This window comes from Oryx dammah, unplaced genomic scaffold (assembly GCF_014754425.2).
Source record: "Oryx dammah isolate SB20612 unplaced genomic scaffold, SCBI_Odam_1.1 HiC_scaffold_4, whole genome shotgun sequence".
In the NCBI taxonomy this organism is placed as follows: Eukaryota; Metazoa; Chordata; class Mammalia; order Artiodactyla; family Bovidae; genus Oryx; species Oryx dammah.
The window spans coordinates 44,018,984-44,029,804 of NW_024070188.1; the positions used below are offsets into that span (position 1 = coordinate 44,018,984).

The 10,821-nt window shown below is 37.4% G+C and overlaps 1 long non-coding RNA gene across 1 annotated transcript; it reads right to left on the minus strand.

The window, feature by feature from the left end:
- Positions 1 to 8,586: 8,586 nt before the first annotated feature.
- On the minus strand, positions 8,587 to 10,609 carry LOC120862707. The gene is made up of 2 exons (XR_005720825.1): positions 10,404 to 10,609; positions 8,587 to 9,655 (listed from the first exon to the last, which is right to left on the minus strand). It is a non-coding gene; the product is annotated as an uncharacterized LOC120862707 (long non-coding RNA).
- Positions 10,610 to 10,821: the final 212 nt, after the last annotated feature.

Below are 10,821 nucleotides of genomic sequence, written 5' to 3' on the forward strand. Positions count from 1 at the left end.
TGGTTTTGAAGTTAAGAGAAAGAATAGCTCAATAACTGACACATTTATTACTATTACTGTGAAATTCTTAAAATCTAAGGATTTATATTTCATGATTTAGAATATACTTTTAAAAAGTCAACTTTGTACATTATTTGTATACATTTTTATAAATGTTGGTATTTAATGATTTTACTTATAGTAAAATATTACATAAAAAAAGAAACATTGCATTTTTCCTTGGTAGTTTTTAATCTTTGTATTTCTCAACTTGAGGGGAAGTGACAGTAGTGTTTCACATCCATGTTCACTTTTGTGCTCTTTCCCATCAAGAAGGGCAGGTTGACTGGCTGGGCTGTGCCAAATGTCAAGTCTGTCAAGGAATGAGTGAGCAGTACATTCAAACTGTAAGTTGCTCCTCTTCTATCCATTAAAGAATTAATTTATCTACGTGTATTGTTATTGAATGACTAGTACAAATTTAAAGAGTTATTTTTCTATTAATGCCATGTGCACTATTTATATTTCATTAAGGCATAATATTCATGGTTAGGTACTGATGAAAATGTTTATATGTGGCAAAATACATTTTATTTTCCTATTCAATCAGTATTGCAAATGTCTGTGAAATAGAATTATTTTTTTCAAAGAAATTGAGAAAATTGTAATTAAAGTATTACAGTTTAATAAGTTCATACTGATAGTGGCATTCATGACAAATTTGAGACTGTCTCTTAAGTATACTTTGTCTTCATATAGCTAAAAAATATCCTAAGTAAGAAAAGTTTGAATGGGGTCTCAAGAACAATTGCTTCCCATGTAAAAGATCAGATCAATTTATCAATTTCTATTCTGAATACTGGTGAATTTACCTGTTTGTAAGTGGGATCCTTAGTTAAAATTCCTAAATATTCTTAAAGCAGTCCATATTTCTAAATGAGCGGGGTAAGAGGTTCTCTGGAGTTATACAGCATCTTGAGTACATTCAAGGAATCAGGAACACGATTCCTTGAAGAAATTTTATGAGTGTTTATTTTTTTTGAAAGATACTAATTTATTAAGACAAGCCAAACATCACATTAACTTAGATGTCAAGGAGAATTTAGTACTGCAGGAAATCACCATATCTGTAGCATCACCAAAAGTAATTGCAAGACAAATAAGACAAGCAGTGTGTTTCATATAAACCAGTCCACAAACTATTCATAGTACTGCTCTACGTTTTCTATTCATTTCCGCCCCATTTAACTAAATCTCATAAAGAGATTTTTAAGGTATATTCTAAAATACCTTCACATGATATCTGTCATTTCTGAAAACATGACTTTATTTTTAATTAAAAATATTTGTTTTCATAAAAGATAACATTTTATGGAAAAGTGTGCAGAACACATACAGTCCAATGAATAACCATAAAGCAATTACATAATCTCCACCAAGGTCAAGAAACTGACATCACCATCTGGGGCCAGCAAGCTCCATGGACCTCAGTGATACTGTTTCCTGTTAATTCATGTCCTTGTATGCGTTGGGGTAGATGCGCTTCCAACAAAAAGAATGAGGCAGAAGTGATGGAGAGTCACTTCTGAGATTAGATTATATAAAGGATGTGGCTTCCCTCTTGGCATGCTCTCTCTTGTTCTCCACTTAAAGCACTCACAGTGATTCAAGTTACCTCTAAAGTCACCAGACGGCCCTGGGGAGAGACCCACATGAATGAGCTTGGAAGCAGAATTCAGGGGCCTGTCAGAACCAAAGCCCTGAGTCTGGAAGAAGATACTTTAGCTTCAGTTGAGGCTCAAAAAGACTGTCCTGGCTGACACTTTATTCTCATCTGTAAGAATGATATGGAAACAGAGGGACCCAGGTAAATTGTGCCCTGATTCCTGTTTCATAGAAACTAATAATTTTAAAACTGCTATGTTTTCAAGCAGTAGATACACCATCACTCAAAAGCCCCTTCTGTCCCCTCCTACTCATTTCCTTTCTCTACTACCTTGTCCCCCAAAGTAACCCATATTCCTACTGCCAATTTTTCAAAATTGGAGTATAATTGATTTGACAATATTGTGTTTCTGCTGTATAGCAGTGTGAGTCAGTTATACAAATATTCACTACTTTTTAGATCCTTATTCCCATATAGGTCATTACAGAGTACTGAATAGAGTTCCCTGTGCTATACAGTAAGTTCTTATTTATTTTATATATTATAGTGTACATATGTCAATCCTAATTTTCCAATGTATCCCTCCCCTGCATTTCTTCCTTTGTAACCATAGGTTTTCTATATCTGGGACTCAATTTCTGCTTTGGAAATGGTTTCTTTGTACTTTTTTTTTTTTTTTAGATTCCACATTAAGCAATATTATATAATATTTCTTTTTGCTGTCTGACATACTCCACTTAGTATGATAATCTTTAGGTCCATCAATGTTGCTGCAAATGGCATTATTTTGTTGTTTTTTTATGGTTGAGTGCTATTCCATTGTATATATGTATCACATCTTCTTTATCCATTCATCTACATGTTGATGGACATTTAGGTTGCTTCCATATCCTGGCTATTGTAAACAGTGCTTCAGTGAACACTGAGTCTACCTTTTCGACTTATGGTTTTCTTTGGATATAAGCCCAGGAATGGAATTTGTGGGTCATATGGTAGTTCTATTTTTAGTGTTTTAGGGAACCTCCATAGTGGCTGAACCAATTTACATTCCCACCAACGGTGTTGTGAGAAGGCTCCCTTTTTCTCTACATGCTCTCCAGCACTTATGGTATGCAGGTTTTTTGATGATGGCCATTCTGACTGGTGTGAGGTGATACCTCATTGTAGCTTGATTTGCATTTCTCTAATAATTAGTGGTGTTGAGCATCTTTTCATGTGTTTGTTGACTATCGTAAGTCTTTGAATAAATGTATATTTAAATCTTCTGCCCATTTTCTGATTGGGGTCTTCTTTTTACTTTGAGCTATATGAGTGCTTTGTATGTTTTTGGAGAGTAATTCCTTGCTGGTTGCTTCATTTTCAAATATATTCTTCTATCCTGTGGGGTTTCTTTTCATTTTGTTGATCCATAGTCCTGCTTTTAACACAATCTTTTTATTTTTTATTTTTTTAAGAAGAGAGAATGTAGATTCACTCTTTGGTAATTTAAACATTTAAAATGGAAAGTCAATGTTCATGAATTTTTAAGTGTTGTAATGAACTTTCTTTATTTTTTAAATTTTATTTTTACTTTATTTTACTTTACAATACTGTATTGGTTTTGCCATACATTGACATGAATCCACCACGGGTGTATACAGGCTCCCAATCCTGAATCCCCCTCCCACCTCCCACCCCATATCATCTCTCTGGATCATCCCCGTGCACCAGCCCCAAGCATCCTGTATCCCGTATCGAACATAGACTGGTAGTTCGTTTCTTACATGATAGTATACATGTTTCAAAGCCATTCTCCCAAATCATCCCACCCTCTCCCTCTCCCTCAGAGTCCAAAAGTCCATCCTATACATTTGTGTCTCTTTTGCTGTCTTGCATAAAGGGTCATCATTACCATCTTTCTAAATTCCGTCCATCAGCAGATAAATGGATAAGAAAGCTGTGGTATATATACCCAATGGAGTCTTACTCAGCCATTAAAAAGAATACATTTGAATCAGTTCTAATGAGATGGATGAAACTGGAGCCGATTATACAGAGTGAAGTAAGCCAGAATGAAAAACACCAATACAGTATATTAACACAATCTTTTTAAATTTTTGGCTTTTGAATTCTTATCTTTCCAACAATACAGATGATATTCTTCTGTGTCTGGCATCTGATGCTTCACATTATATTCATGAGATTCATTTTCATTAATCTATGGTTTCAGTTGGGATTCTTACAGTTATTATTGTTAAAATTCTTATGTATATTGTTTAGTACTCAGATTTATTTCTCACTAGTATAAACCTTCAATTAGAATTTCAGTATAAAAAGTTGTCATGTTTCTAATGTTTGTGAATCAGTGCAAACTGTTTTCTGGTAGTTGTACTGATTTACAAACCCAACAGAAGTGTATTAGGGTTCCCAGTGTCCCACATCCTCACCCAACTTTGCTATTTTAGTTTTCATATTTTGCTCTTCTTCCATGGGAAGAGTGGTATCTCACAGTGGGTGTAACTTACATCTTCCTGATGACTAATGTGGTTGAGTCTTATTTGAATTCAGTGCAGAGTTCTGCCACTTACTCTATGGATTTGTCCTTTCCTCACCAACTTGTATGGATACAAACCCTGTCTTAGCTATATGTATTTAAAATCATAAAAGCCATTTGTGGTGGGCCAGGGGAGCTTGTGTTTCTATTCTTCAAATGGTGCCTTCTAATAAGCAGTTTTATTTTGATTATTCAGTCTATTCTTTTCTCCACCTTATTACTGCCATAACATCCTTTCATAAAATTTACAATTTATATCAGTATAGTTCAGTAGCATTAAGTATATTCATATTGTGTAACCATCACCATAAAAAAGGCTTCCTCAGTGATCAATGCAAAGAAATAGAGGAAAACCACAGAATGGGAAAGACTAGAGATTTCTTCAAGAAAATTAGAAATATCAAGGTAACATTTCATGCAAAGATGGGTTCAATAAAGGACAGAAATGGTATGGACCTACCAGAAGCAGAAGATATTAAGAAGAGGTGGCAACAATACACAGAAGTGTTATACAAAAAAACATCTTCATGACTCAGATAACCACAATGGTGTGATCACTCACCTAGAGCCAGACATCTTGAATGCGAAGTCAAGTGGGACTTAGGAAGCATCACTATAAACAAAGCTAGTGGAGGTGATGTAATTCAGTTAAGCTATTTCAACTCCTAAAAGATGATGCTGTGAAAGTGCTGCACTCAATATGCCAACAAATCTGGAAAACTCAGCAGTGGCCATAGGACTGGAAAAGGTCAGTTTTCATTCCAATCCCAAAGAAAGGCAATGCCAAAGAATGCTCAAACTACTGCACAATTGCACTCATCTCACATGCTAGAAAAGTAACGCTCAAAATTCTCCAAGCCAGGATTCAACAGTACATGAACCATGAACTTCCAGATGTTCAAGATGGATTTAGAAAAGGCAGAAGAACCAGAGATCAAACTAATATCCATTGGATCATCAAACAAGCAAAAAAATACCAGAAAAACATCTGTTTTATTGACTATGCCAAAGCCTTTGACTATGTGGATCACAACAAACTGTGGAAAATTCTTAAAGAGATGGGAATAACAGACCACCTGACCTGCCTCCTGAGAAACCTGTATGCAGGTCAAGAAACAACAGTTAGAATTGGACATGAAACAAAAGACTGGTTCCAAATAGGGAAAAGAGTACATCAAGGCTGTCCCCAGCTTATTCGACTTATAGGCAGAGTACATCATGTGAAATGCCAAGCTGCATGAAGCACAAGCTGGAAATCAAGACTAGCAGGAAAAATATAAATAACCTCAGATACACAGATGACACCACTCTTATGGCAGAAAGTGAAGAAGAAATAAAAAGCCCCTTGATGAAAGTGAAAGAGGAGAGTGAAAAAGTTGGCTTAAATCTCAACATTCAGAAAACTAAGATCAGGACAGCCAGTCCCATCACTTCATGGCAAATAGATGGGGAAACAATGGAAACAGTGGCAGACTTTATTTTTTGGGCTCCAAAATCACTGCAGATGGTGACTGCAGCCATGAAATTAAAAGCTTTTTAATTTAAATTAAAAAGCAAGCTTTCCAAGCTTGCTCCTTGGAAGAAAAGCTATGACCAACCTAGACAGCATGTTAAAATGCAGAGATGTTACTTTGCCAACAAAAGTCTGTCTAGTCAAAGCTATGGTTTCTCCAGTAGTCATGTATGGATATGAGATTTGGCCTATAAAGAAAGCTGAGTGCCAAAGAATTGATGCTTTTAGAACTGTGGTGCTGAAGAAAACTCTTGAGAGTCCCCTGGACTGCAAGGAGATCCAACCAGTCCATCCTAAAGGAAATCAGTCCTGAATATTCATTTGAAGGACTGATGCTGAAGCTGAAACTCCAATATTTTGACTACCTGATGCAGAGGGCTGACTCATTTGAAAAGACCCTGATGCTGGGAAAGGTTGAAGGCAGGAGGAGAAGGGGATGACAGAGGATGAGATGGTTGGGTGGCATCACAGACTCAACGACATGAGTTTGAGCAAGCTGTGGGATTTGGTGATGGAGAGGGAGATCTGGTGTGCTGTAGACCATAGAGTCACAAAAAGTCAGAAACGACTGAGCAACTGAACTGAACTGAACCTAGCACTACTGTCCATCTCCAGAACTTCTCATCTTCCCAAACTGAAACTTTGCACCTATTAAACAACTCCCCACACCTCCCTTCCCCCAGTTCTAGCTTTTGTCTAGTTTTTGTTCTCTATGATTGTTCTAGTTTTTGTCTCTATGAATTTGACTTCTTTATGTATCTCATATGAATAGAATAGTAATGTTTATCCTTTTGTGTCTGCTTATTTAACTTAGCATAATGTTAGTGAAAGTGAAGTTGCTGAGTCATGTCCAACTCTTAGCGACCTCATGGACTGCAGCCTACCAGGCTCCTCCATCCATGGGATTTTCCAGGCAAGAGTACTGGAGTGGGTTGCCATTGCCTTCTCCAAATGTTAAGGTTCATAACATCAAGTTTCGTCCATGTTATGTCAAAATAACTGTCTTCCTTTTTAAGGCTGAATAATATTCCACACATTTATATACCACATTTTGTTTATCCATTCATCCAATAGTTATTTGGGTTATTTCTGCCTTTCAGCTCTTGGGAACACTGATGCTATGAATGTGGGTGGGTGTACAAATGTCTATTTGAGTTCCTGCTTTCACTTCTTTTGGGTATATTCCCAGAAGTAGAATTACCATATCACACAGCAATTCCATGTTTATTTTTCAGTTGGAAGATAATTGCTTTATAATGTTGTTAGTTTCTTCTGTAAAATAAAGTGAATGAGTTAGTAATAGTCACTCAGTCGTGCCCGACTCTGTGACCCTATGGACTGGGGCCCACCAGGTTCCTCTGTCTGTGGAATTCTCCAAGCAAGAACACTGGAGTGGGTTGCCCTTTCCTTCTCCAGGGGATCTTCCCCACCCAAGGACTGAACACACATCTCTTGTGTCTCCTGCATTGCAGGCTTAACTTGCTGAGCCATCATGAAAGCCATATGGGAATGAGTTATATGTATACATATATTCTGTCCCTCTCGATCCTCCAGCTCCTGGCCTTAGGTCATAGGAGAGTACCATGCTGAGCTCCCTGTGCTATACAGCAAGTTCCCACTAGCTATCAGTTTTATACATGGTAGTGTATATATATCAGAGACGGCAATGGCACCCCACTCCAGTACTCTTGCCTGGAAAATCCCATGGATGGAGGAGCCTGGTGGGCTGCAGTCCATGGGGTCGGTAAGAGTCGGACACAACTGAGCGACTTCACTTTTACTTTTCATTTTCCTGCATTGGAGAAGGAAATGGCAACCCACTCCAGTGTTCTTGCCTGGAGAATCCCAGGGACGGGGGAGCCTGGTGGGCTGCCATCTCTGGGGTTGCACAGAGTTGGACACGACTGAAATGACACAGCAGCAGCAGTATATATATGTATGTATGTATGTATGTATGTGTGTATATATATATATATATATATATGTCAATCCTACTCTCCCAATTTGTCCCACTCTCCCCTCCCCTGGCCCCATGTCCCCATTTTGGTTCTCTATGTCAACATCGCTATTCCTGCCCTGCAAATAGGTTCATCTGTACCATTTTTCTAGACTTCATATACATGTATTAATATACAATATTTGTTTTTCTCTGACTTACTTCACTTTGTATCACAGACCCCAGGTCTGTTCTTTATGGTTATCACTTTAATATAAAAATTCTTTTCCTTTCCCAAGGTCAAGATGATTTCCCTCTATTATCTTTAAAACTTTATTGATATAATTTTCATATTTTTCACTTTAACCCACCCAGAACTGGCTTATATGTAAGTGTGAGGCAAGTGCCAGATTTCACTTTTTCTCCTATGGGTATATAGTTGACACAAGATAATTTATTGAAAAGATAATCTTTGGGCCCTGCCATCATATATGTCATAAATCAAATGACCATAAACAGGTGGTAGGTTTCTGGACTCTTGATTTCATTAGCCTACATATTGGTACCTATACCAATACATACTCTCTTAACTACATTTTTATAATAGTTATTGAGTTTTGGTATATGTTAGTGTACATTCTCTAATTTTATATTTTATCAAATTTTGGTTTTCTTTTTTGCATTTCCATATTTATTTTTAATCTGTTTGTCAATTTCTCCTAAAAATTACCCTTGAGGAATCTGGTTGGAATGGCATTAAATCCTTAGGTAAGCTCAGGAATGAAGAAGGAAATGGCAACCCACTCCAGTATTCTTGCCTGGAGAATCTCATGGACAGAGAAACCTAGTGGGTTACAGTCCATGGGGTCACAAAAGTTTCAGACACGACTGAAGCTACTAAACAAACTCAGGAAGAGTGGACAAAGTTACAATAATTAGTCTTCCAATACAGTCCCTGGATTTTTAGGCACTTTATCTTTGGTCTTAGTTCTTTGTCCTCCAGCTCTGTGCAGTTTTAGAGTTTAAGACATACACTGCAGGAGAGAGCACCATATCTGAGGTTTCTGAAACCTCGGATTCTTCTATGTAACCCCTCCAATCTCTGCCAGTCACTCTGTCTGTCCTCCTAGTAGCAACCCTATGTGCAGGTTTACTTAGGAATCTCCATTTTGTCTCAGATCTACAACCAACAAATGCCTGAAAGGATGCTCAAGCCCTTAGCTCTTCTCCATAATGAATCCCCTCGTTGGAATCTTACTCTTTTTAGTCTTTGTGGCTGCTGGAGTTCTCTGATGCCTTCAAGAAAATAATCTGGTAACTCTTCTAGGTTTTCTGTTTTATAATTGTTTTGATCTGCCTCAAAATGCTCCATCTTACCCAAAAGTGAATCCCTTTGCGGGTGTATGTTTAATTTAGACCATCAGCTGGTGTACTAACAAGTGGTGATCATCTTAATCCAGTTACTGAGCCTGAGACAGTTTAAACTGAGAGTGTCAACCCTTGTCAGGGACAGGGTATCTCTTATTTCTGGTTTCTCTCTTCTGGATTGTATCCCTTGGAGGTTCTACTTCAAGTGATAGGGGTTTTCTAGGGTTTCTAATTTGGCTGTCTTATATTTGAATTTCTGTTCCTTAGAACTGTTAATTTATCAAAAGTTCTGCTCAGCTTGTCTCTAATAGAATCTATTGTATGTGTGTCTGTGCTCAGTCACTCAGTAATGTCTGACTCTGTGACCCCACAGACTGTAGCCCACCAGGCCCCTGGAATTCCCCAGGCAAGAACATTGGAGTGGGTTGTCATTTCCAACTCCAGCGTAGGAATCTACAGATGCCTCTAAACCTAGGGAAAAAAATAGCCCCAAACACTAAGTTTACCTCTTGGAGTTTCTATCTCCTCCTGGTTGTTGGTCCCATAATTCTTCTTGCCTTGTTAGAACTCCTGTGTTTCAAAGGGATTGTTCTTTATATGTTTTTCCTCAGCATTTCTAGTTCTCCAAATAAGGAAAATTAATATTACCTTGTGAAATTTCTGTAACAAAATGCAAAATCATAGAAACATTCATTAATGAGGTATTTTCACAACAAAGAATATATCAATCTTTGGACTTGGCAGAGTAAAGCAGTTTGACTTGGTTTGGCAGCACTTCATTTTGTTTCTGGTGGTGGTGGTTTACTTGTTATGTTTTCAGCTATCATGCCAAAGATCTGCTCTGTAAGTTCAAGTATTTGGAATGAGTTGTACACTTGAAAAATGGTAGCAAGAACACATTAAAATATAAGGGCTAACTTCTTTCTTAATTTTTGAGGTCCTATTTAGAAGTTTCATTGACTGGTCTTCTACCAGTTCAAAAAACAAACATTTTAGCATGGTACATACTTTGCATCTACAAAGTTGCTCATAAAAATTTATCAAATGTGCTCTCTAGGGATAAAAAAGTACTCCCTTTCGCTGTCAGTAATATCTCAGTCCAGATGATACAGTTCTCTTTTATTGCTGAATATGAATGAACTATATGAATGTACATATACAGAACCATCAAAATCCATAATCGAAACATTTACAAACTCCTGTTATTTCTGGGCATCACTATGCTCTTGTTCAGTGTTTGCAACCTCACAACCTCTGCAACCAGTTAAGCTCCTATAGCTCAAATGCTCAGAAGTAATCAATTTACCATAAAAATCAGCAGCTTAAAACAAGACACATTTTTAGCTAAGTTACCTAAGTCAAGAATCCATGATGAGTTTGCTGGGTCCTCTGTTTAAAGGTCTCTTACCCGTTGTAATTCCTCGGTCAGCTGGGATGTAGTTATCTCAAGGTTTAACTGAGGAAACATCCGCTTCCAAGTTCATGTGGTTGGTGGCAGGATTCTCTTCTTTGCAAGCTGTTGCACTGAAGGCCTCATTTTCTCACTGGTAGTTGGCCAGAGGGAATTCTCAGTTCCTTGCTTGTGGATCTTTCCAAGGAGTCAATTTGCTTCATGAATCCATGCAAACTGAGCAGGAAATAGAGAGAGTCTGCTACTAAGATGAAAGTAACAATCTTACATAAGCTAGTTATAAATTGACAGCCTAGCACTTACAGTACTTTCTGTTGGTTAGAATTTAGTTACTATGTTAGCCCACACTCAACAAAAGGAGTTACATAAGGATTGGAATGTTGAAAAGCTATGGAGGAAAGATGACCAAAAATTC